Source organism: Phragmites australis, chromosome 21 (assembly GCF_958298935.1).
Source record: "Phragmites australis chromosome 21, lpPhrAust1.1, whole genome shotgun sequence".
In the NCBI taxonomy this organism is placed as follows: Eukaryota; Viridiplantae; Streptophyta; class Magnoliopsida; order Poales; family Poaceae; genus Phragmites; species Phragmites australis.
In genome coordinates this window covers 22,233,901-22,244,707 of record NC_084941.1, presented here as the reverse complement: position 1 = coordinate 22,244,707, position 10,807 = coordinate 22,233,901, and the positions used below count along the sequence as shown (strand labels likewise).

Sequence of the window (10,807 nt, the reverse complement as noted above, 5' to 3'; positions counted from 1 at the left end):
TTGTGTATGTATGTAAATCTCTTTTTTGTTAGGCTATTTTTTTTACTTTGTCGGATTGTTATATTGTAGATTGATTTAAACACGTGTGCAGTTGCTAGTAGTCTAAGAAACACGAGTTGTAATGAATCCCAGCCATCCAACCTTCTAAATCGAACGGTTCATGTTGCTTTAATTATATTGCACATCACATCACGACTATTTTGAAAGCCCCAAATTAGATATCAATTAATCCCATCGATCAATTTGGAATTACTCCTCCCCGCTGTTCCTACCGTGCAGTACACATATGAGAAGAATTATTGTATTCTTGCCGGATGTTTTCTCATATGGAAAGTGATCCCACTACTACAGAACATGTCATTAGTAGCGGTTCAAAATCGTCATCAGTGGCGGTTCAAAATCGTCATCAGTGGCAGGTATTGAACCACCACTGATTACTTGGCACTGATAGTCAGTGACTATCAGTGCCGGTTCTGAAACCGACACAGAAACTCACTATCACTGCCGGTTCGTGGATCCAATCGGCAGTGAAGCCTTTTTCCCGAAACAAAAAAAAAAGAGAAGAAATCGATCCCGTCGTGCCGCCACTGGACCTCGCCATGCCGCTCCTGGATCCCGCCACCGCAGACACACTAATTGTAAGACCGAGAATAGCGACTAGAGGGGGGTGAATAGGTGACTCACAAAATTTCTTTCGAAACTTTGATGGTCTTTTCTTATTGAGTCACACAACACACCTCAAAGCACACAAGCGGAAGCAAGCTGTGAGAATTAAATGAAAGAATTGAAAACTTGTGACCTCATGGATGAGATATGAACACATAGTTCCATTTAATATCAATCCATGAACCTAGTCATAAAAAAGTCGCAACTTTGAAAGAAACTCAAAGAGAAAGTCCCCAGGTGAAGAAAATCTCCAAGTTGATGACTTAAAGGCAAGGAAATGCGAGACACAAATTTGTACTATTGTATACGCATTTTATGCCCCTAGCAATAAGAAGATCAACTTCACAAGAGTTGAAAAACTGCAACCCAAAAGGAAAACGAAAATCACTCCCAAAAAGAGAAACTCGCAACAAAGCAAGAGATCCAAAATAAGGAGACTAGAAAGAGATGAACACAAGCATTTTAGAAACTTTCTTCTTCATTGAAGCACAGAGGTCAGCCCTCTTTTGGCAGATTACAAGAAGATTTCTTCTCAAAAGCTCTCACCTAATACATAGGCTAAGCACTCCCCTCTCCTCTCCAAAACCCTAGCTCTAGGCTCTCAAATGGATGGATCAACCTCCTCAACCAACCAAACCCCTCCATTTATAGCCTAGGTAACTTGACCCCTAAGTTTCCTAGATTGTTCCCAAAATACACATCTCTTATAGTACACTCCTACCTACCACCGGGGATATTTTGGTCTATTTTCTCCTCCATCCATTAGATGATCGTGACACCTTCACAACTTAGCTTCGTCTTGACGCAAGCTTCGCGATGATGCCACGTGCACTCCAAGCTCCCACGATTTTATGGCCAAACCGAGAAACCGCTTTGCACGCTTCTCAAAGCGTGACTCACAGCTGCTTGCTTACACCTTAAGCAAGTCTTCCGATGTTGACACGTGTCCTCCGTCTTGCGATCTTGACCGTCGACAAGTCTCTCCCGCTCCCGATCCCTCTGGTCGCCTTGTCACTTGCACCGGCATCCCCTTCGTTTGACTTTGTCAACACGCCGTCTTCATCCTTCACCTCATACTTTACTTGACCTCCACGTGTACTGATAAGATCACCCTTAACTCTGCCCGGCCTCCTCGATCGTCAGGCACCAAGCCTCCCGCTTAGTCCTGATCACCCCGTCGTCGGCCATCAAGTTGCATCTATCACCTGCACACCATGAGACAAGCAAACATATATCTCCAAACACCATGTGAATTCATCACACGTTAGTCTAAATCAAAATCCCTACAAAAAGATCAAGTCGCACAAAAAATGTAAACACCGAATGGTCCGGCGCTCACACCAGTACAAGCACTGGACCATCCGGTGTGTACTCTCCCTCTGGCTCTGAAGTCTCTAAAAAATGCTCCGATGATGCTCTGGTGTTCAGTCATGCCCATCACTGGACCTTCCGGTGAGTACAACGTCAATCAAGCCAATTTGCAACATCTCTATTAAATGATCCAGTGTTCAAAGCCTCTCAACACTGGACCTTCCGGTGAGTAGACCAGCTCTGGCACCCAAAATTTGCATCTCTGTTAAATGCTTCGGTGCTCTCTGAGCCCATCACCGGATCATCCGGTGCGGTATTCAAATTTTGCCGCCAGACAGAAATGCTCTGGTGTGTCCTTCCACAGAGCACCGAACTATCCAGTGAGAATAATTTTCCTCACAACAGATTGTCCGGTGAGCACACTTTTCCTGGACTCTGAAGCAGACAACTATAACTCCAAATTTGGTCAGTTTCAAACATAAACGTGCTTATGCGATCTTAAAATCATCAAACCAAATCAACATTTTGTCAATCACTCATCACATACAAACCAAGGCACATTTTAACTTGGTTTCTCACTAATTTTCCCCATTTCACACAAGCAGAAACATGTATACATAAGATCAAACAATCATATGATATTCTTCTCCCTTTATGCCACAAATCAAGTTGTTCAAACCAGATTTACAAAGAATTTACAAGAAATTTGAACTAACACTCCACAATTCAGCTACACAAATGGGCTGATCTTGCTCGACGGGATCGGCACCTTGCGCCACAGCGGCTGCCGCCCCTCCGCCAACCTACGCACCCCGATTCAATTCACTCCAATTCAGATGAAACCAGCAGCAGGAAGGCAGAGGAACTTAGCAGAGGGGAGAGCTTGGAGCTTACAACATGTACTCGTTGTTGTTCTTGTTGTCGTCGTCGTCGCTGTCGTCGTGGTTGAGCTTGCCCCTCTTCTCCTGCTTGGTCTTCCACTTGTCGATCCAGTCTTTCCACTCCATGCTCCCCTCCATCTCCCTCTCTACCTCCAGGTCCTTCCCAGCCACTGCAAAATACCACACAACAGGCCATGCATCTTCAGAACGATCTTGCATGATCAATCCAATAGGAACGGCAAAAGAATTTGTTTTGTACCAACCACTTCAAGTGAAGGAGGACAGCGTCTGGCCTCTCGTCTGCCACTTCTGCGTCGGCTGCCCCATGCCGCCACCCCCTTCATGCCCACCTCCCCCATGTCACCACCTCCTCCTCTTCCTGGATCGAGACAGAGGAGAGATCGAGAGAGAGATAAGACAGAGAGGAGAGAGGATTAGAGGGATAAGGTTGCACCTGGAAGAGATAAGGTTGGGCTCGGTTCAGTCGGTTTGTGAGGAGCCACGTGAGGACTTAGAATTTTTTCTAGCTCGATTACTTTAGCAATCATCAGTGGTGGTTCAGGGCTAGAACCGGCACTGATACTGACTATCAGTGGCGGTTCGTGACTAGAACCAGCACTGATGTATTAGTACCGGTTTCAAACATGAACCGACACTGATAGTCGGTTTCAGTGTCGATTCTTAACGGCTCAATCATTGTTCTAGCACACGATGTTAAGAACCGGCAATGATACATTTTTAGTGACGGTTCTTGCACAACCGGTATTGATGAGCCGATATCTATGACCAGTTCTGTAGTAGTGTCCGGATTCCCCACCCAATCGCGCTGATCCCGCTACCGCCATCCGCACTCACACCTGCATGTGCCGTGTCTCTACGTGAGCAGTTGATAGCCTGAGGTGGCTGATGCAGTGGGCGAGCGGTCGCCGGCGTTGCCCTTCACGCTCGCCTCAGTAGCCCTTCATCGATCCTTTTCACTCCTCAACTGATGGCGCGTCCTGTTGTTGCGGGCGTTGGTGAAACACATACATTCAGGTACACGTACACCTTTCATGGACCAAAATACTAACTCGATGAATCGTTCTTTCTTTCATGTTAGTTGAGGGGTCTCTTCTGTAGAGAGAGAACTGAGTCTGGGCCGAGAAATAATTGCATCAAATGAGGTATATGTCTAATAGATTTGTTTTTTTTTAACCTAACCTGTAAGCGTGCATATGTAACATATAGAGTCAATAACAAAGAAAAAACAAATTTCCACGTTGAAAAGTATCAAAGACAAACGTCTTTGTGCAATCGCTCTAATGCCCAACTACCAATGACAAAATGATAAATTAAAAGCGATTAAGCCCGACGGGATCATGAGTTCAAGGCCACAAGTATACTCGCGCTGACTTATTTTACTCTTGATACTGCTTGGGTTATATTGTTGTATGATTGGCACTTGCAGGAACTAACAAAGTTGAAACACCTGATTCACCGGTTAAGCCTAGCTTTGCTCGGGACGAGGTCTAGACGTGGGTGTGTGTTGAGAACGGATCAAGAAACAATCTAATCTCTGCTATGGGTAGAGTCAGGAATTAACCTTGTACATACAGTGATACCATAGATTAAAATCATAGCAATATCCATTATTTAACGATGAAACATTTTACAAGCAGGACATTCGAGGGTCAAACAAAAGAATAACCGCAACAGAAACACAAAAGGCTTCAATTGCTTATGGGCGAATCCCACAGGCAACCGACGAAGAAATGCAGCCTAGGATACACCATGTTCATTATAGTCCTCAAAATCTTCATCAACTGAGCAAGATCGATTGAATATAGCAAGTGTTAGTTTATATCGTACATTGCAAGTTATGATGATAAAGTATGCATATGAAGGCTTAAATCAAGAATAAGGCATAACAGGCTTAATTTGCAGAAATGCACAACTTTAAATGTAAACATTATTGAAAAGCGATTAAATAAGTAAATAAACATCAGATAATAAACAAGGTCAATATTCTCACCATCACGACTTAACCAATTGGTTCCAACCATCCAACCCAATTCAAAGGTTCTAACCACCTTTACTAAACCAGGGTCCAACCACCCTAACCATAGCTCCCACCATGGTTACCCAAGCCAGCTCATCATGTTATGTCTAATCATATGTGGTATTTTTCGCCGCTCTTAATGTGATCATGACCGATTAATCAATGTTACACTCTGTAGAGGTTTATCTTTACCCACAAGTCATGATGGTCCTATTTGCCGAGTATTCGTTGGCCAATAAAAAAACTTTTACAGACTTCCAAGGTGTGCGCTAGGAGATCACTACAAGCTCTTTACAAAGCATCTCCCAACATGTGCCTGCCCGCTAAGGTTTTACCACCATGAAAGTGCACCCTTCACTCTATAAGCTAACTATTGCACCATATAGTTCTAAAAAGTACACCCTTCCATCCATATACCACCATCTAGCCCACACTATGTTGGGATGAGTGCTAATTAATAAGCCAGACCACACTTTTACTTGACTTGTGGTTGTATTAAAGCTTAGTCCGATCGCACCACAAACCAAGTCCTTAATTGATTTAGGCAAGATTATCATCAACCAAGATCTCGTAAAACCTACAGCAGTCTCCATCGACCACTTGCCCAAACCTAAGTCCATGTTGCTAACAAAACATCGTGTAAGACCATTATCACATGTAACTAAATAGTTATATATGATCATCATTATCCCAAAGCTACCGATCCAATAAATCCGACTATAACCACAACGACAGGGCTGGCTAAGGCTTTGCATTCGGATGGCAAAACTCTTAGCCGAACTGCCAAAAAATCTGGAGCTGACTTCAGCCATCCGACCAGGAAAATAGCGGGTGAACACCAGTAAGGACTTAGTCATTTTCCAGCCATTCGACCAGGGACACCTGTAATCGAACAAAAAGACACCGCTCGGCTGACCGGCCTCAGTATTCAGACCGCCTGGCCCTAGCTTCAGTTGACAGAAGGGACCTTGGCCACATGGGCAGACCGGTCCCAAGGACTAGGCCGTTTGGACCCTGTGGCCCAGTCCACGGAAGGGTTTGGCACTAGGGTCGACTGACCCCAAAGCCGCCCGAGCCCCCTTGCCAGGTTGGCCGGCCCCTTACCTCAGGCCGCCCGAGGGAAGAGGTCAGGCAGTTGAGCCCCTAAGGGACGTTTAGTTGCTTGCATGCTTGAGTTTGGTCTGTATCTATGAGTCAGGTTCACCTTAGTCAGACTGAGTACATTCAGTAGCAATTTGTTTGGTTAGCTGCATATGTTCAGTCTGATCGAGAAAATATTGTGTTTAGTTGATCGCATAAATATATGCTGCATGAGAGTGAAATAAAAAAAACAAATGTTAACATAATATTTATTTTACATAAATACACTTTATAGTACTTAATTTATCATATTAAGCCTTAATCTAATTTGAAATATACAAATATAAGTTAATACTCACTAGATATACGCTAATACCATCATTAGTTAGACCAAACCTGCATCATATGAGCTTGGCTCTGGAGAAACGCAATTGAAATCTGTTTCCTGAGAACCAGGCTCGCACAGTGATTTAGCATCCCGTGAGCCAAGCTCCGGAGGTAGTACAGGCAACCAAATACCAGGATGCTACATCTCGTGAGCCGATTGAGGCATATACACTCATCCAAACAGATCCTAAGTAAATGTGCTTCATGTCAAAGAGACGAGGGCCGACAGATCCACCGTCATTGGGGATCGAGGGCTGGTTGGCCTGGCCGCCTGGTCCCACTGCCAAGTCGCCCGAGGCACCGCTTTTGGCTATCTGGCACCCTATAAATAGAGGGTCCACCTTCCTCTCTTTATACACTACCACCACACTTTGTTCCACTCAATGTTTTCATCATTTAAGCTTTGTTCTAGAGAGACAAATTAATGAGAGTTGTGAAGAGAGTTGGAGGAGTCGGAGGTGTCACCGTCTTCCTCCCCTTGTACCTCAGTGATGTCACCGCCTTCATACTATGGATTAATACTTGCTTAATTATAGGTTCCTCGGCTAGTCTTGTTAGAGTATTAATCTTGCATATAGATGTGGTGTCTAGGCAATAGATTATCTGGGGATGAGGGTAACCCCACGGGAGACTACAGATAGGTGTCATCTATCATGAAATCAGACACTTACATTTGGTCCAACTTCAACTTCTACTTAACCCAATCAACCTTGAGATAAAAATACCTCTGATGAAGTTCACTCAGGCCGGCCAACAATTTGACTTCACCCTAAAAAAGATCATAAGATGGATAATTTATGTTGCATATTTAAGAAACAAGACAAGGATAAAATATAAAAGACATATGGTTGCATCAATTACTTCAATGACTCCTACCATTACCTGGTCGGTATCCTTCATATCCATGAGCTTGGAAATCTGTCTGCACTAGACGTTGTTCACCCTCTCAGTGTTGAAGACGTTTTCAGTATTGGGTATGACAAGAGGATATGATGACTCACCACCAAGGTAAAGAAATGAGGTCTTCTTTTCCTCGTATCCAGCTTCTCCTAGTTCGCCTTTTGGAACTTGTTCTTCTCATCAAGGATTTGGTCACCCTCCTTTGTCAGCAATTCAATCATGCATGGCTCTCAAAAGATCTCGATCTCGTCCACCCTATGTCTGGGAATACTTCCCACGATATTGATGGGCTCATCCTGGACAGTTACCGGTCTGAAGCCACCTAGACTCCAAGATGTGCTCAGTGTCTTCTAGGGACCAGCATTCCCAACATGTGAGCCAGGGGCATCTGTAGCCTCCTCTTTTCCTCCTCTACTTTCACTTCAAGGCTTGAAGGTTCACCATCTATATGAGAGACCTCTCTCGTGTGGTCGGCTGGAGGTGGTGCTGGAAGAAAATTATTCACAGGTCTTCACTCTTCCTTAGCCATTGGCTCTAATTGAGAGACCGGTCTAGAAATGGACAAGTAGAAAAGATTAGCATGTGCAATCAAAGAATAGCAAGGAGATATCAGAAGAAAACACCCAAGATACTTATCTTTGGCAAAACTGGTCACGAGCCTGATCTTTAGTAGACTAGTACTGCCAGACAAGGGGGTCTTCTGCTTCTTCTCCTTGATCCTTATGTAACACCCCGGACACCACCAGAAGCCCAAAGTGCTACAAAACTACCCTATAAGCCTACCGAACTAGAAAATTTGACAGCACCTCCTTTATAATTTGAGGTTTAACTGGCACTCAATACAGAGAAGACAAATATATAACATCACACTACCAGTAAAAAGCATCATAGTAGGAGGAACATGTCTCAAACATACATCCACACCACGACGATACAACCATACAAAAACGGCTAATGGTTGCTGAACATACATCACAACATAAAAATGAAAGACGATGGTGAATGTGCAAAGGACGTGCTGCTACCCATTCTGATGCTCGTCAGCTCAAGGAAAACCTGAGGAGAATGATAAAACAGTGAGATGAAAATCTCAACAAGCAAACTGCTATTACAAGCTATTTAAACTACAAGTTGATTAAGCATCAGGATCACTACTACAGAATAAACCTTATATGCCGGTCCATCACTGTCGGTTCCTTACGAGCCGACAGTGATAGAATATCAGTGCCGGTTAACATCAAGGACCAGCACTAAAAGTCCATTCGAAAAGAACAGGCAGTGATAGTTAGGCAAGTACCACTGTTAGTTCGTGTTATGAATCGGCAGTGATAATGGATGACAGATTATATTAAAAAATTCATAACTTTTTCATACGAAATCGGATGAAGACAATCTTTATATGAAAATTATAGCCCTCGACGAGACCTTCAACTTTGTATTTGAAAACTTTTTAATTTGAGATCATTTAAATATTCAAATAATCATAACAAAATTTCAGGACACAAGGATCAGAAGAAAAGCATATTTTATTGTTATTACTAGTACTTCTATGGTGGGACGGTAAGGATATATCGCGCGAGCTGAGATGTCCCGGGTTTGAGTGCCACGAACCACACGCGTGCAAAAAATCGTGCGACCTGTGACTTGCGACGGCGCGGTCGCGGGGCTCCTTGAGTGCAAAAAGATTTTTTTTTAATTTTTCTTACCCCAAAAACAACGAATTTTTGGACTATCACTGCCGGTTGGTAACAGACTATCACTGCCCGTTACCCACTGTCGGTTGGATAACCAGCAGTGAAAGTGGGTTACCAGCTGGCAGTATAGGCCATTTCTGTAGTAGACGGTAGTATAGGCTATTGCAGAAAGAAACCTCATCATTGTCCGTTTATTAAGATAATCGTGCGTGCTTCATTTTAAAAATGAAGGTAGTAAAAATAACAAGTCATAGTCATAGCTGTAGCAACTATCGCTACGTTTACTTGCCTTTACCGAACGATGTCGAAAGGTACTAAGTGCGTCCTGGATCCACACCACCTGCCCAAGCATGTCTCTCAGTACCACAACAATACATAATACAATTCTAAATGTGATCATATGCTCAAACCTCTGCATATGCAAAAAAGCAACACACATTCAACAGCAAGCACGTTGTTTGTCTTTTTCATACCTTTTAATACACTATGTCTATGATATTAAATAAATACATTTATGGAAACTGCAGAAAAATACCTACCACTTTTGTTCTAACACCATATTTTATTTCGGCAATCTTCAAAGGTTAATCTACATTATAAAACAGAGCACTGAAAACTGACAAAAACTAGGACAGTAGGCTTCAACTGATCATATCTTGCAAACCAAAAATAGAAAACTTTATGCCCATGGAAGGATAAAAAACTAATCTACAACTCTGTCCATTAACAGATAATTCATAAAAATATTTAAGGTTGACTAATTCATCTCTGAACCTGTGTCGCAGAAATTGCAACAAACTGAACATTCAGAAAAGTTCAGTTAACTTCAGACATCGATGTCTCCCACATAACTCAACAAAAAAAATGAATTTGTACTCTCTGGAAATTTTTTGATATTAGCTACAACTTTCTCCATCTAGATCACCACCTAAGACTGTCGAATTCAGGTTTGATCTATTACTGTTCTGAACATCGACAACATTACAACAGTCAACTTCAGAACACGATTACTCTCAAACCACACTGGCAAAAATTCTGCATTTTTATTAGTAAATAGGATATGAAATTCTCTACAAAATCTTCCAAAGCGCATAGATCTGATTCAGCCGTTTACCTCACCAAAACCACCACGCAAACAACACTGCACAGATTACATATCACAAGAAAACATAAACGGGAGACCAAAGGACTAATCCCTCCACTAGTCCGCCCTAAACCACGAAATACAGGCCACAGCACATCACCAAATGGAGGGGGAAAATAGGAGATTTACCTCAGTTTTGCACCACAAATTTCTCTTCCCAAAACACTAGCAAGAACGGTATGTGACCCTCCACTTTCCTCTCCCCCATCTACTTCTTTCTTCTTCCTCTCTCATTCCTCCTCTCTTACTTCACATCTGCAGCAGCAGCAGGGAGCTGAGAGCGGTGCTGGACATCAAGCAAGGGGCTCAGGGAGGAGGCCAGTAGCAGGGCATAGGGAGGAGACGGCCTGGACAGCAGGGCCTCTTCCTCTTCCTCTTCCTCCTCTCTCCCTTCTCTGCTCCTTGGTCACCAAGCAGAAGCAGGGCAACAGCAGCCAGGGGAGGTGGCGGCCGGGGGTGAGGGATGGGGGAGAATGGCTGTGGGGTGGGGGGAGTAAAAAAAAATCTAAGGTTAGGACTTGGGCTACTTGGACCCTAGGCCCAATTGATGATCGGTTGGGCGTCCCTTTTCTTTTTTTTTCCAGGTATCTCTTCGCCGATCTTAGCGCCGGTCTGAATTTTCTGAGTGGAAGTTTGGCTGGATAGAATTCTTGATCTGAGAAGAAAAAGGTTGAAAAGTGGTATGGAGCTATCGCATCCTCATTAT

General features: G+C 43.4%; 1 long non-coding RNA gene across 2 annotated transcripts; it reads right to left on the bottom strand.

Annotated features, from left to right (window-relative positions):
• Positions 1 to 4,435: 4,435 nt before the first annotated feature.
• On the bottom strand, positions 4,436 to 10,577 carry LOC133904108 (uncharacterized). 2 transcript variants are annotated; one of them, XR_009907395.1, is made up of 4 exons: positions 10,231 to 10,577; positions 7,246 to 8,319; positions 7,035 to 7,132; positions 4,436 to 4,660 (listed from the first exon to the last, which is right to left on the bottom strand). It is a non-coding gene; the product is annotated as an uncharacterized LOC133904108 (long non-coding RNA). The 2 variants fall into 2 exon arrangements; XR_009907394.1 differs by lacking the exon at positions 4,436 to 4,660 and having other exon boundaries at positions 6,945 to 7,132.
• Between the last annotated feature and the right edge of the window lie 230 nt (positions 10,578 to 10,807).